This window comes from Coturnix japonica, chromosome Z (assembly GCF_054131305.1).
Source record: "Coturnix japonica strain WE chromosome Z, WE-NBRP24, whole genome shotgun sequence".
NCBI classification, from domain to species: Eukaryota; Metazoa; Chordata; class Aves; order Galliformes; family Phasianidae; genus Coturnix; species Coturnix japonica.
The window spans coordinates 14,074,663-14,091,200 of NC_140702.1; the positions used below are offsets into that span (position 1 = coordinate 14,074,663).

Genomic DNA, 16,538 nt, shown 5'->3' on the forward strand with positions numbered 1-16,538 from the left:
GCAGTGCTATATCAGTCTACTAGTGGCATCAAAAAAGCTCAGTGAGCATGGGGAAAAAGGAAGATAGTTTTATATGGCTCAAGCCTGAACAAAGTGGTAGGGGAAAAGTACTTCTGGTGACACTGTTGAACATTAAACCTTTTCTATCTAGGAAAATCTTTCTGAAAACCTTTTCTTGCTAGGAGCAGAAGTGGCTCAAGGTCATTTTAAGAATGTCAAATGCAACAGTAATGTTTAGCAAAAAGGAAAGTAATGTAATTACTTCACACAACATAAGCACTTGTAGTTTTCACTTTATATCTTAAAAATCCTTGCTATGAGATTTATTTGCATTTATTCCAGTATGCCATTCAAAACTGTCTGAAGATGGACTTCCATGAATTTACTTCTATACCCTTTAGTCCTTAAATAATTCTTTTGAGTTTTCTATAAAACAGCAGCTTATGGTTTTGTCAGCACCAGCATCAAGGAGAGTAGAAACTCCTTCTAAATGTGTTAGTGTTGATTCTGAGTTCACTTATGCCTGCATGTGAGAACTGCTCCCAAAAGCAGAGATATATTTCACTGCTGCTGAAAAGAGGGCATTGATCTCCATTAATACAATGTCCTTGTTTTTGTCATGACTGACAAACCTCTTGCTGTTTATAATCAAAATGCACACAGTGCTTGTATTCCACTTGCCAATGAGTCAACAGCAGAAGAATACAGTGGACAGTGGTCCATGGGTGTTAATCAGGCAAAATGCCCCTTGAAATCAATCAGCTTTTCAGTTGTGTAACATTGGTAATTCTGTCCCAGTGCTTGCAGGTTATGCTCCTTCAGCCACTTTCCTATTTTCTTGTGCTGAGGGCTGCGTTAATCCATTACCAGTCACAGAAATCCACTTATGGTGAAACTGGCTGGTGATTAAATTACTGGGAGAAGTCTGAAAATATGGTGTACCCGGCTGCGAAGCCTGTAGAAACCTTTAGAAAATGTCACTGATGCTTGCAGCAAAGTTATTGTGCGTTCTGTTGATGGGTTAACTTTGCACTGGCAGGGCTCATGTAGGAGTGCTTCTCTCCTACATCTGGCATACAACAGCCAAGAAAGCAGAAGGCAGTCATAAACCTACTTTTATCTTATAACTACATTAAAGGGAATTAATTAAAGGGAATGTGCCCACTCCTGGTCTGAATAAATTGGTTTTGCTGTGTGCTGCAGCAGCATGTAGGTGCAGTATTAATGGAGACAAGAACTAATGCCAAGTGCCAAGGTGTTGGAGGACATAATACACATTGACAGAGAATTAGGAATACTTTGCTACATAAAGTAGTAGCTCTCATAGTCTTTAGTCCACTATTCTGTGTTTAAGTCGCATCTTACCAGGACCATTCTTACTGTGCTTTGATGCTTTTCAATACAGATCTTGATGCATTCATGGCAAGGCCAAGAGCACCCTGAGAAATGAGGAAAAAGAAGCACCAGTTGAGGTAAGGATAAGTCTGCTACAAAATATTCAGGTTACAGTAACACTACAGGCGGGTTGCAGAAGAAATTTTTGTAAGGCTGTCATTAGGCAATTTGTGAAAACATTTTCTTTTATTAAGGGATTTGTTTTTTAACTAAAATTCCTTAAAATCTAGGAAATGAAAAAGAGTGAAATCCTGGTGCTGAAATGTTATTGACCTGCTAATGCTTGAGTACAGAACTATTCATGACAATATGAAGAGTAAAACATATTGAAATGACTGACTTTTTCACAGCATACTGTGGTGTTTTGGAGGACTTTGTAGAAGTTTCCCTCATCTTCATAACAAGAGCATTCTGACACTCAGTGACCTCTTTTAGAGGGAACTGTTTGTGTCTTCTGCTTAAATAATTCTTGCACTTTTTAGAGCTTCTGTCCTCCTTTTAGTATTTCCACATCTGCTTTTAGAATAACATATACTATTTCTGAACCTAATCTTTAAAAATATATATATTTTACTAAACTCCCTCTGCAGTGACCTGACAGGTCAGTGCAGAATCTTGTATTTGTTATCTACTAAATGATGAATGTACTATGGTGATTGTTAGAGCTAATGAGGAGCAGCACCACTGTAGAAATGTCTTCTTCAAATTCACATTAGGAACTGGATACAGTCTGGCACTGTTCCATGGATTTAATAGATACATAGATTTTAGGGCCACAAGGAGCCGTTATGATCAGCATGTCTAGCTTCCCATATAAAATAAAGCTCAGGATTTCACCATGTGATACTTCTGTCAACTCCAGTAACATTTACTTGAATTGGAGTGTATGCTGCAGAGAAAAATACTTGCTCTTGTTTTTTTTTTAAATGTTAAGGAATGGAACTTTATTCATGGACATTTCACCTAGTTAGTTTTTCTAGTGGCTTCTCTGTTAAAATATGTATGTGACATATGCATATATAACACCAATGGGCAGCTGAGCACCAACATGCTTTCTTCCCTTTACCTATGAAGGATGGGGAGAAAATAAGGTGAAAAGAGTCACCTGGATTGAGATAGGAGGTCACTCACTGAGTACCTTCATTGACAGAATAGACTCAGCACTGGGAGACGAATGCAATTTATTGCCTACTGATAACAGACTAGAGCAATAAGAACTAAAAGCAAACTAAAAACACTTTCTCATTCATCCACCCTTTTCTGCCTCTTATTCCTGAGCAGTACAGGGGAATGGGGGCTGTGGTCAGACAATAATCCATCATCTCCTCTGTTCCATGGTCACTCGCAGCCCCTGCTACTATGGCTTTGCCATGTAAACTCAATCCATTCAGTATAAATTTTCATCACTTAAACTGATTTTCTCAACTAGTTAAATAGCCCATATTTTATTTCTGTAGATATTAGGGCCAGGATCTGTTCACATTTGGCCCTGTAACTTGACTTAAAGTGTGCTAAACTGCTTATGCACAAAGAAGTAAAATTTAGGCCTGTTAAGAAGACAAGCCACAAAACGCATTTAGCTTTTAAGATGGAAGTAAGACTCTGTGTACTGCTTCTATGAACTCTGTGTGCTTTTATATCATAGCAGAAATACCTGCCAGTGAAATGTGAGTTTTCACTAGCTGGATCGAATGAGAAGTCAAGGTACAGTCAGCTTAATTTCGAACAGGCTTCATTCTCAAAGGACATTATTACTATAATGGCTATTGAATTACACACTCTCTTTCTCTATCTTGTGCGTGCCTTTAAAAACATCTTGACAAACTTTGGATTCAGGACAGGAGCCTGGGGGGTGCAATCAAACGATATACAAGACTGAAGATGACAAGGCTTGTGGCAGGGGGGGAGGTTTGTTTCCCTCTGTAACCGTAGGAGGTAAGCTGGAGGAAACAGGAGCCTGGGGAACTGGGCTGCTTGGTAAAAAGCATTGGAGAGTGAACCCTCTGATTCTGTTCAGTGGGAAAATTTGGGGTTTCCTCAGGCAGTTGACTGGTGGCTTCCAAGGGCTCCTGGGGCAAAAGCAGCTCTTTATGTAAGATGTTAAGAGAATATAAAATCCCAGAAAGTGAAACAATGGAAGACGGAGGCATGAAAATCAGAAGAGACTTAAGCTGGAGAAATACAAAGGATGCAGAAGGAGCTAAGCTAGTTTTTAATTTACTTCTATATTTAATCAGACCCCAAAATTGATTTTGTTTCCAGCCACGGACAGGGATACTGCATATGCATTACTGAAGATTGTTTTCAGCTGCATCCTAAAGATTATGGATTAATTAAGCATATCCTCTTGATTACTGGTTGCTGCTTAAGTTTTCATTATCATGTGAATTATTATTTTGTTTTAAATTGTGTAGGATACACACTTCTCCAGTTACACATGGGTAAATCAAGAATAAAGTAAATTAGTCAAGTTGGGTTAGTGAGGACTTAGTAAACAGAAAAAATATATTCAGCTATTTTAATAATAAACTGGGGAAACAGTGGAGAAATTATCTGGGACTGTGAACTTCAATAGGTCTTAAGTGCGTTAGGACTCATGCCTCAGTTTCACCTTTTTTTTTTTTTTTTGAAGTCATTATTTTGTTAAAATTGACAAATAAAACCTGCCAAGTCTTGTGAAAACCAATTAAAAAGGTGAAAAGCAAAGATGGGTCACAGAGGTAAGACTGGGGGCACATCTGAAATTATGAGCCCTTTAAAGAAAATTATCACATTCAGACATTTAACTTAAGGGTTGTGTCTGAATAATTGGCTGAATAGTGTGAGGGTGGGTTGATGCTTTGTGTACCACACAGCTTACTGAATAAGCCAAAAATCAGTTTCCATGATCTTACCGATGCTGATTCAAACAGAGATGTGGTCTATGGAAAACTGGACAACTCACCCACATCTTGAGGTGGGCACTAGAGGGGAGTGACTGTGTGAGCATGCATATTGATTCCTGGAGTCCAGCGTGGAAAAAAGAATATTTTACATACTGCAGAAGTTAGATCACAGAAAATCAAGATAATTTTAATTAATCTTATTATTGCTATTAGGAAGGAATCAGCATGTTTAGTGTATGTTTAGAATGCAGCTGGTGACTGAGTGGGGCTTTAGTTTATTGTGCTTTATTTACTTTGAGAGTTACCTCCATTGTTAAGATAATGAAGAGGGCTTTGGGACCAGATGAGGGAATTCTGTTTGTTCTTTGATGGTTCCCTTGAGTCTATCTGAGATGGGTATCTGTTCTTCTTTTCTTGGATGATAAGATAGGTACAGAAAAAAACTAAGGTCATGAATTGCAGTAATGATACTAATACACATCTAGCAGGATGTGCCAGCCTTATCTTTTAATGATGGGACAGAGTTAGATTTGAGGAAGGTATTCCACAAGCATAGAGAAGGATTCGTTGAATCTTGTGTATGAACTCAGAGCAGCTTTCTGCTTGTTCATCCAGGAGACCTTCCTGCTGGTTGCTGAGCAGCATTCTTTCAGTATCATAAGATTTCCACATGATTTGTGCATGATCAGGATTAAACACAGGATAGAGAAAGGTGTTGGGATTTGTCAGCGTCCAACTTCTGTATTTTTAGCTGGAAAGCCAACAACCTCCCTGTCATTAATGGAAATAATATCCAATTACAAGTAGTGATTAACATCCTTTTTAATATTGAGTCAAACAACAGAAAGTTTGAAAACATCAGAACTATAGTGCCTAATGCCATGTTAATTTGCCTGTCCAGTGTGGGTTCAAATACACTCAGATTCTTGTTTCATTCAGTAAGGTGCCTCTGTCATGGGACAGAAGGGGACTGCTGTATTAGGAGTCACAACTATGGTTCTCTGTGATACTGAGTCTCTCACCCTCTGGTTAAATAGGCTGAATTTGTAGTGCTTTGTACCTGCTTGTTTTTCATAGAGAAGTTTTATTTTAAAATAGACTCTGGAAATACAGGCTTAGTTATATGTCTGCTCATTTGGATGAAGAATAACTGAAATCAGAGTTGGGGAAACACGAGAGAAGGAAAAGAAGTACTATGTAGCATATGTTAAATTGAAGCCTGCAGTGAATAATGCTGTGTGATTCTTAGCATACATTTAAACGAATCTCTGGTGGAAATGTTTTGCATGTATATTGATTCTGTTGTAATTATATGTGATGTTAAATCTGAACAAAAAGAATAAGCATAAACTGACAAAAGAATCTCAGTTTTGATTGGCTTTGCTATGGAGGAACAAAGGAATGTTTTTACTATGTTAAGGAGTACTTCTGATTGAGCCAATTAGAGCTATTAACATAGATGGCAGTGTGAGAAAAGCATTCATCAGGAATTGAAGAACTAATGGATTACTTCAAAAAAAGTCCATAATGTCAACAGAGATTCTTTGTTTGGCACAAAGAGGAGTTGAACCTAGCAATTAGCATGGTATTTCTGAGCCCAAAAATAGTTCCTCAGGATTTAGTTCCACGTAAAGCATGAGTCAATCTGCCACTGCTAAGCAACCAAAAGATACCTTTAAAAATTTCCGACAGGTGTTTCATAGCAGTGTGTTGGTCACTGGCTAACGGGAGAGGTATGAAATGTTGGCAACAACGTGCTGAGAGCAGGCAATGCCAGCACGATGTCCCCTGCTGTAGTTAGAAAGATTGATAGACTGCATACTTCATTAAGATAATCACGTCTGTCTTCATACTTAATGCTTTAAAGGCTTGTGTGCCTTTAAGTTGCCTGAATTCACCGAATCATAGAATGGTTTGGGCTGGAAGAGCCCTTTAAGATCATGGAGTTCCACCTCGTCTTCCAGTTTAAAACCATTTCCCCTCATTCTGTAGCTGTGTCCTTATAAAAAGTCCCTCCTTGTTCGGTCCCTTTCAGCTACTGGAAGGCCAGGCCAGGTCTCCCCCCCCCCTCTTCCCTATCTGAGAATTATGCAGCTCTTGTAATCTGATAGATCGGTTGATATATAAGAAAGATACTTTCCCTGCATTGTATTTCCTACACTTCAGATTCTAGACAAGTCTTCTCTAATATTGCTCCTGTGCTCATTTGCATTCCTTAAGTATCTCTGCAGAGGCTGGATGGCTGAGTTGCAGTTTACTTACACTGACACCCAGACAATTCAGGTCCTCCTGTGTCTCATTCTAGCTTCCTCCAGACGTGGATGCGAGTTAACTGCAATTCCACTCATCAGATTTGAATAATCCCCCCAAAATAACAACTGTTCTTGTAATAGTGATCTTTGATCGGATAAAAATTCTGTACTAGAAAAAAATAATCTTTTCTCATCTACATTTCATGCATTTTGCATATTTTGATTTATTTGTCAGAAAACCAAGGACATCAGTGTGATATATTCATGTGCACAGTTCATTTGCTATTTTATGGCAAACATGCTGTGTAAAGCACATAGTTTTTGTGTTAAAAACGTCCCTGATACCATAAAAGTCACTTGGTGGCAATTCATGAATGGTCAAATGAGCTGAGAAGTGAACATATGTATTTTGGACAATCTGTTTTACTTCTATTTAAAGCTCAGCTCCTCACCCATTAGTGTGCCATGTATTTAAATGGACACAGATCCATGCTGCTGGATTGTACTTAAAGAGCCCTGAAACTCGTACACACATGGTCTGAACAGATGTAAACCTCTAGTTATTCTGAAGCCAGTAGAAGCACGGAAATTTATATCTATCTGAGAGACACAAAGATGTGGCCCAGAGTGCTTGCTCTGGCTGTTTATGGGCAGCAGCACAGAGCACTGGGCACTAAAGCTGGTAGAACATTCCTCTTCTGCTGAAAATGGAAGTCAGCAGAAACAAAAAATGGTGCAAGGAGAAGGGGAGTAGGAATTGGACTGGTGACAGAGTGTGAAAAGCCCCACAGAAAGTGAAATGGGCTGTGAATGAGAACAGTGTATCCCTAGTACTCAATAGATAAACAAATGAGATGCAAAGTGGGTTACACTGAATGTTAGGAGCTATTAGAAAAATGACAGAATTAGTTCTCTTGTGGCATACTGGTAATCCAAGGGACTGCACGCAGTGCTGGAACTGTGAAGCTTTCTTTGGGAACGATTTGTAGGCTTTTGTGCCAAAAAGGATCTGTGCCATGAATACACTTCTTAGCAGTTCCTGTGTAGCTCTAACTTGTAATGGATATTGAGCTAGCACTGGGAGGTGAACAGATCTCATCTTCTGGATACTGAGAAGGAATGAACAAAAGTAGACTGTGATTTATTATTACAGTCATTAGAAACATCAGCCTCCTCTTAAATATTTGCTGTTTATGGACAGCATCAAGCCTTTCAAAAAGCGTTGTTTTAGATTCAGCTTTCTTTCTGTAAGTTTACAGCCCATGCATTTCTATGTTTGCTTAAAATTTAACTTTGAAGGAAAACTCCTTTGAAGGAATACAGTTTTCATTTCTGTTTTGTGAAAATAAATTCTCTTCTTAGTGATGCTTTAGAAGGTTTGTAAATAAACATGCTTGTAAACTGAAATTTTCCTGAATTACCTTTCTGAATCCATAGTATTCTCTTTAGTTTTTTTCTTCACATGTGTTTTTTTTTCTCATTCTGAAGGCTTTTGTTCATAAGTAGGGATAGTTCTCCTCTTCTGCTGAGTACATGTGTAGCCATTGCTCAGTCCTACACACTGTCAACTACTGATACCGTTTCCTGTTCACAGCTCTTCTCCCCAGCATGCTAAGAGTTTTTCTTAGTGCCCTCTGTTAGATTTTGCAGAAGCAGTAATGACATTATGCAGTTGTGCATATGCACTAATGATAAGCTGAGAGCTTTGTTTTGGAAACCGTGTGTGGGCAACAGGGAACAACTCAGTGGAGGTACTGCATTTTGCCAAAAATCCTCCTGACTGTTGTGAAGTAAACCTGCCTTTCCCACTCCTTCAATTTACTCTCACTGTCAGACCACAGCGATTGTTCTTTATCTAATAATTTTCTGTCATTGTGAGAACATGGCAGGGTACTACTGTAATCTTGATAATGATCACTCTATCTAAACGCAGTGTGTGGGGATGTGGAACTTGGAGTATGTCTGCCGTTGAGAACACGTTGTAACCATTGGGATGAACAGGCTGCCTCATTTATTTCTTGAATTGCAGACTTTTGAAACTTTAAACTTGTGATTCTGTTAACAATGCCAAACCTTGCAGGTGTGCCAGCCTGTTCGGGATTAATTTGCTTTAGAAAGAATATGAACCTCTGGATTTCATTTGAATGTGAAACAAACTAATTCCTAGAACATGAAACACTTTATGCTATATAGCTCTTTTCTAGCTAGATCTGGTGATTTGACTGGGATGTCTCATTGAAATGAAGCAAGACTTGTACTTCCTTATTTATCCTGAGGAGTAAGAAAGTACCAATTTAAAGAAAGTGATGAAGATAAAAGTCTGGTCCAGCATTTATTTTAATGAGGAAAAGTGCTGCAGTTAAGAAGCTTTATGGATATATGAAAAAAAATATATATATAAAAATTGGTGGACTGATTACAGCTGTAAATTCTGGAAGCAGAAGACCTCTCTAATATCTATTGTCTCATTATGAATCTGAAATAGATGCACATAGTCTTTCTCCCTCTGAATAGTCACTATGCTGATGAGAACAGTATTAGAGCTTCCTGCAAAATTGCCCTTATTTGTCTGAGAACAATAATCCTATTAGTGATGAGTTGTAATCACGGAAGGGGTCATTGTTTGTTCAATTATTTTTCCCTATAAGAAAAGTGATATAATCACTCTGCCACATTCTTAAAATAAAGACTTTTTTTTTTTTTTTTTTTTTTTTTTTTTTTTAATATTCTGGATATTACCCTTTCTTGTGCTAAATCACCAATTCTTTTTCCTCTACGCTGGTAAAAAATAGTGATTTCTACTTTACCCTGTGTTTTAATGATCATACTACTATGGTTAGAAAAGTATTTCTAAAATAAAGCAAGGAAATTCTGTAAAGAGATTTTAGGTTATTTTAAAGGATTAAATGCTGCAGATGATAGTTCTGCACTGGCTGCTGTAGCACAGTGTTAGCTGCCATTTCCACACCCTTCAGTGTTCATTGGCATGAGAGCAGTGGGTTTGAAGTATTAGATTTTTCAGTGTTAAGACATTTATGCAATTATGGAGTCCTAAACTCCATAATTTTATGGCGCATATCAAAGTACTATGCAATATTCAGAGCAGGTAACTTCAAATTTGTCTTACATTTAATTAATATATATATATATATATTATTCATTGCATATACAGGCTCTTTACTGGTTTGCTATACATTCTGGCTTTCAATATTCTGAACACATGTGACTTAACATCATGTTTCCAAGTTCCTTTTTCTAAAAAGATTTGTATTTTCTGTACTGTCTGGAAGAAATAGATGTATTTAACATCAGGAGACAATGTAGTAGAAAATGGATGTACAGCTTTGAAATGTTGAGCTCAACAACAACATTAACCCCATAGAAAAGCTTAAACTTTCAGTAAAAATATAAATTATTCATGCTTTCCTTGACGTGCTTCTTTATATAAAATAGTTTTCTCCTCTTCAGGAACTTAGAGGATGTTTCCTATTTATAGAGTCAAATGAATGCAAAACAATGTTGAATAAACTCCTCTGGTCAAAAGCAGCTTGCAATTCAAATAGGTCAGATTTGTCTGTAGTGGAAAAAGGAGATACTAGCCTGGTTACAGGTGGATTCCCTGTCGCTGCAGAAGAGTGCAAATAATGTCTTCTATTACATTTAAGAGAGTTTTTTTCAATTGAACTGGCTTGAAGAAGTATTAAAGATAGCCCACCTCATAAACGACATAAGTAATGCTTCCAATTTAATCTTAATTTGAATAGTTACTGTGCATGAAATGGAAAGATTTCCATTTTAAGTGGCAAAGTGAAGCACCACTGGAGGAAATCCTGATTTGTGAGGTGAAGTGTTGAAAGATTCTGTCCTTGGGATCAAAGATATGACCAGGCACAACATATTAAATCCAGTGAGGCTAAAGGGAAAAAGCGGAGGAATGGAAGTAGTTGTGCCAAAGTGTTTGTGTCAGATTATTTTTAGACTTTTAATCTAGAAGACACAATTAAGAAACTGGACTCAAGAAAGTTTCAGAGATGGTGAGCTCCCCTCGGAGCATTGCTGAGCTGGGCTCTGGTGCTGATGCCTTCCGCTGCACTGCTCTGGAAAGCTGAATTCTGTCCATTGAAGGATGAGGGTGGATTTGATATGGATGACTGTATTAAGGGGCAGAGGAGTTTCCTCATTGCTTCAGAACAACAGCAGTGAAGTCTCTTTCTTTTTTAAGCTGTGTTTGAATTTGGAGCTGTGGTCTGAAAGCAGTAACCTGACTTACCCAGCTGTCATGTGGGTCTGAATATCAGTCGTTTATTAAGCAGCTGGGTTTAATACAGAGGGGAGGAGTGATGAAACAAACAAACAAACAACAAAACCAAAACAATACAATGTACAAAATCACAAGCTCTGAGGAGATACAATTACTGACTCGATAGCATTTTTTTCCTCTCTGGCTTTGTCATAGGACTCAGAGCCTCCACGCAGAGGCTCCAGGATGGGCATTTTATGGGCTTTCGGCAGAGGAGTAGCCATGTCTGGCATTGCAGTCTTATGCTCTCTCAGTTGGGAATATGAATTTACTCAACCCATCATGCAGTGAACGGTGCTAGCCACATGAGGGGGGTGTAGAGAAGGCAAAAGATGAAGATGCTTAAGAAGATACAATACTCCTGAAATCCGAAGGCTTGAGATTCCCTTTCTGAATCCTGCTCATTTCTCTCCCCAACAAGAGACTGGTAGCACAGTGTCTTGATGAACTCCTGCTTTTTTTAATGAGCAGGCTAAGCTTGGCCACAGAGCTGCGGGGGAGTGAAGAAAGATGCTGTATATCTCTTGTGACTGAAAGGATACGATAGCCAAGGCAGACCTTATCTTCACAGTCTGTGGGACAAAGAAAGTCATTGCCTTGCAGATGAGTAAACAAGCTTGGTAGCTGCTTGCACCAGATGTAAATATGCACGAGGCGCCTGGTTGGTACATGTGACCAAGGGGTTGTTGAGCAGGTATAAAAGGTTGTGAGCACCTACAATAAAGGTCTTGGTTCTGCAACGGAGACTCTCCTGCCACAACAGTCAACATCTTATTTATTTTACTGAAGAAAGAGGCTCTATGCTTAATACTGAGATTTAAGGGAAGGACTTGTGCATATAAATGAGAATGTTTTGTAGTTCACTTGACACTTTGAGATATCTAGTGAAATGTAATAATAAATTCAAAGGTCACTGTTTATACTGCGGAGAAAAAGACCTACTAGTACTAGTTCCACATCCAAACATAGGTGTGAGAGTTGTTTATGTAATATTTGATTAAATCTACAGACTACTTATCTTCCTAATAAGTTATCTCTTTCCTCGCAGGCTTCTGCATTAAGTCACAAAAGTCGCTTGTATAGGTTTCCCTTCATTAAAGTGACTAGACTGTAAGCCTATATAAGCATAATGACACATGGAAACATTATGGGTTTTGGTTTTGGTTTGCTGACCCCTTTCTTCTTGGGTAAAACAGTTGTCTCAGGAAAAAAAAAAAATAAAATAAAGAGAAGAATTAAAAAAATGCTTCAGGGCATAGAGCAGTTTCTGGAATCCAAAGAATTATTTGTCATCAGGTTTTGAAATATAAGAAATCTTGAAATGTATTGTGCAGTGACATTTCTATAATTCAATGATTTCAAGGGGTAAGAAACTCATCATGTCCTTCTGGAATGATTGTTTCCAGTCTTTCTTCCATACCTGTTGTCAGAGCACTTAAAAGGGAATGCTTTGTTACGAGGTAAAGTTGGCACAACTTACTGACAGCATCTGAAAATCAGAGCAGTCCCAGGGAACAGCTTGATTTTTTACCAAACTAAGTTTTCTGATACAGCAGACTTCAGTGAGATTTTTAGCCAGCTCTTACAGAAAGGATAAAATGACAGTCTGCATTTCTTTCATTTGATGAACCCTACTCTATTTTCCTTGGCCAATGTCCCCATTTTAGTTAATAAGACATTTTCTTGGCTGTGCAAAATGCACTTCAGAAAGGAAACTCTGTTATGTATCTGCAACATCTTCTACTTAAGGATGAAAAAGAAAAATATTTAATTCCTATGACTTTTCTTTCATTGAAGACCCTATTTTTCAAAGACATTGAAGCACTTGATGGAAGTCCTATATTTTAAACTGCAGACTGAAGGTTTCTTTGAAAATACAGACTTTTGGATCACTTTGGAATGAACTGCATGTTCAGAGCCTTGGAAGCAGTGGACAGATGCTGCTGTTTTCTGTGCTGTGATTCACCCTTTTGACATTTTCTCCACTGACTACACAGGTAATGCACTTCCTCAATTCTAGCACCTCCACTGGGTGGGCTGCCTAACAGAATGGATAGTTTTTGACCTAAACTATTCTGTCTTAAAAACAAACAAACAGACAAAACCCAGCAAAAAATAACCCTATGAATTACTGTAGTGCTGCAGTGAGTTGGAAATCTCTGCTTTACATAAAACATTTATTGATGCCAAGCTTTCTAAGATGTCTGATTTTCTTCTAAGCTGTTTGTATTTATATGTAGAAGTATATATTTATCTTCTGTCTTAGCAGACTTTCACTCAGACTCTTGTTTCTGCAAAATCTAAACTCTTCTGCAAAACTAATAGTATTCAAAGGTTTGAGGCTGTCTATATGTTTTAGTTTCCAACCATGTGTGTATTAAAGATGAGAGGTACTATTCTTGCTGCTGTGTTACTTCAACTGTTGGAATTCATTGTGACTGCTTAAAGAATGAATGAGAAGAAAATGTTTACTAATATGTCAGTTGCAACTTGAATTTTTTTATAGACAAGAAAACACTACTTAGAAAAATATTACATTAAAGATTATTAATGAATCCTGGTGATGGAAAATTATGTCGCTCCAGGATATGCTTCTGTTAAGCAGCTGTCAGTCATCTTATTAAAGTACACAGAAACAGTGTTTTCAGAATATTCTTCTCAAGTACATTGCCATTATAAGGTGATATTAAACAGTTTAGGGAGACAAGTAAGGGATATTTTCTGTAATAATAAATATTTCAGGGAGACAAGTAAGGGAGGTTTTCTGTGTCTGGTCATGTATTAGTGGCACATGAAGTGTTACATGACTGGCAGTATTTGTGTCACATCTGCTCAGACTGTTGTTATCTTGTTCATAAGGAGTTCAATGCAAATGCTTTCACAGGCTAACATATCTTCTTTGGGGAGTCTGCACATTTTTACTTCCTGCATCTGTTTCCAACAAGAGTAAGTTTTGGAGCTCCCTTTTACAAAGTAGGTGTGCACATATGAAAGCCTACTGTGATTGCTAACTCCTTCATAGCAGTGGAGTTAGCAATTTAAAAGTAGTTTAAAAAAATAGAATACTTGCTATCAACAGTGAATGAAATTATTTCTTCCACTACTTGGTCACATTTAAGGAGTGTGTACTGAAGTCATTTACCAGGATGGAAACTGACATATGGAAAAGGTTAGGGAAGAACTGTTGATACCTCTTACTGAAGTACGTAGTTGTTGCTGAGAAACAGTCCTCTCACATAAGGCTTTGTTAAGGACATACTTGCTTGAACTCCACTTCTTAATGAAAATTCACTGAAACTTCCTCTCATAAATTCCATGCCCTACACATTGTGTGTTGTTCTAAGCCAAGGTTTTGCTTAAAAAGGTATCTATATTCACTTGGTTTATACTCAAGCAGTAAGAGTGTGCCAGAATGAGATTTCTCTCCATAATGTAAATGTGCATGCTGAATGTTGAGTGAAATTCATAGACAGAAAGTGATTTCTCTGCTCAATATGAGGTGAACAGGAGGGTTACTGTAGGATATTGCTGTAGAGTCTGGTTAGGCTACAGCTATGCCATTCTGTCACAACAGAAGTCCTTCAGGCTGGTGAGGGTTGGCCAGGGGTCTCCCTGAAGTTGATGGGGCTTGAGAATGCTCAGATGCACAGGTTGGGGAGAAACAGACAGGACATAGGCATCCAGAGAATTTCCTGTGAAAACCTGAGACAAAACTCTGCTCTCTTGTGACAGTGATAAGACCTAAGGGGAAGGAATGGAGCTGTGTCAGGGGGTGGTCAAATGGGGTGTCAGGGAAAGGCTGTGCCCCAGAGGGTGGTGGGCATGGCACAGCTCCCCAGGGCAGTGTGCGTGGCCCTGAGCTGCCAGAGCTCAGGGAATGTTTGGGGGCACCGCACACACACACAGGGTCTGGGTTTGCATGGTGCTGTGTGTAGCAGGAGGTTGGACCCCATGGTCTGTGGGTCCCTTCCAACCTGGGATATGTTATGAAGTTGTGTTATGTGCTGTGATGTTATGAAGCTTAATGTGTTATCTGTTTGGGCATTGAGAGACCTTTCATTTCAAATGGTTATTTCTTATGGCATCTGAAATGAAAGAATGTGGTTGCTGCTTGATAAATGGAGGAGAGCATATTGAGATAGTTCTGATTCTGTTTTAATAACAGGTTCACTATCTGCACCTGATTATTACTGTTATGACCAAATCATAAACTGTCATAAATTCACATAACAACTTCAGAGTCTCTAGCCCTCAATATTTCATGTAAACGAGAAATGATCCTGGGGGAAAAATACTGTCTTTTAAAATTTTGTTAATGAGGGATAGTCATGTGTGCTTTGTAGAATATAAACCGATGTCAACAGCAGTCTTCAGATGGTCCATGAGAGAATTACACATCCCAAAGAAATGCTAATACAGTACTACAAACTACTTCCTCGAAGTGTTTGATCAAACTGTAGTGTGAAAGGTGATCAAACAGAATTCAGGGAAGCTTTTATTTGTAAATTTTGGCTTGCTTTGGCTTTGTAAATTTATATTATTTATTATATAATAAACACAGTTTATTAAAATGTGTTTAATGTGATTGAAAATACAGTGGGTAAACTCCAAAAGCTTCTGTTTCTGAAAAGCACATCCCAACTGATTGGGAATGCTATTGCTAGAAGCTACTTGTCTTCTTAAAATAATCATTTACTTACAATCTAATTGTCTTGCATACGAAAATATTAGAAAAGACATGTACTTGGAACCTTTACATTTCTTGTCCAATTTTGAAGATGCATGTTGTCTTTAGAAATTTATGTCTGGTTTCCTTGATTTCATGAATCATTCTGAATCAACATCACTTTTTAGTTCTATATAATAGCTGAAGGACCACAGCGTTGGTGTATTAAGGCACGAGAGAAAACAATTATTACAAAGAGTACAGAATCAGGATTTATTGGGACGATGAGGACAGTAAATATGCACTATGCACTACATGGAAACCAACACTTTTAAAACTGCAGACAGTCAAGAAGTCAATTATAATCTCCATTTTCTTTTCCATTCAGGACTAGTTTAAACCTTGTGTGTGATCAGAAACAGAAGACAGAATTGTGTAGCTTGTAGAGTTTCAAACATACAAATAATAGGAAGTTCCTACCCCATTTCCTAGAATGTCGGGTGTATTTCTAGGAAATGGACACAGCATGTTGCAGAAGGTTTTGCCATGGCTTTGGGTCTGCAGGCCACAATAAGAACTGTTGTCCTTGGAGAAAAGCATCTTTCCTAGGTAGAACCATTGATGTAAGTTTGCTATTCCTCTTTGCCAGCTGTTCTTTTCCTACACAACACTTTCTTGAAATTCTTAAGCAAATAGCATTGCTACAATGCTATTACAATGCTTCTGCTTCATAGTGCATGCAATTTTCCTCATTTCTTGTCCTAATATATATATATATATATGAAATAGGAATAGGAATAGGAATAGGAAATCCTGTATGATTTTTGCATTTCTCTTCGGAAGCCTCTTCATATAACACTTCTTGGCCTTTTTTTTTTTTTTTTTTTTTTTCTCTTGGGTAAGAAAAGTGTTAATGTCAGTTTGATTTGAGCAGCAAAAACAAAAGAAGTGGGAAGATTATGACTCTGTTGCTACTTCCAAAGCTGTCCTTGCATGGTGGTGTAGCTGTTCTGCTTTTTTAGTCATTCCTTGAATCAGCA

General features: G+C 38.0%; 1 long non-coding RNA gene across 1 annotated transcript in view; it reads left to right on the plus strand.

Moving 5' to 3' along the window:
* Positions 1-1,403: 1,403 nt before the first annotated feature.
* LOC146753760 (uncharacterized) overlaps positions 1,404-16,538 on the plus strand; it is a 64,629-nt gene continuing 49,494 nt past the window's right edge. The window contains exon 1 of the long non-coding RNA XR_014939217.1: positions 1,404-1,472. This is a non-coding gene — a long non-coding RNA (uncharacterized LOC146753760). The remainder of the gene's footprint in view (positions 1,473-16,538) is intronic.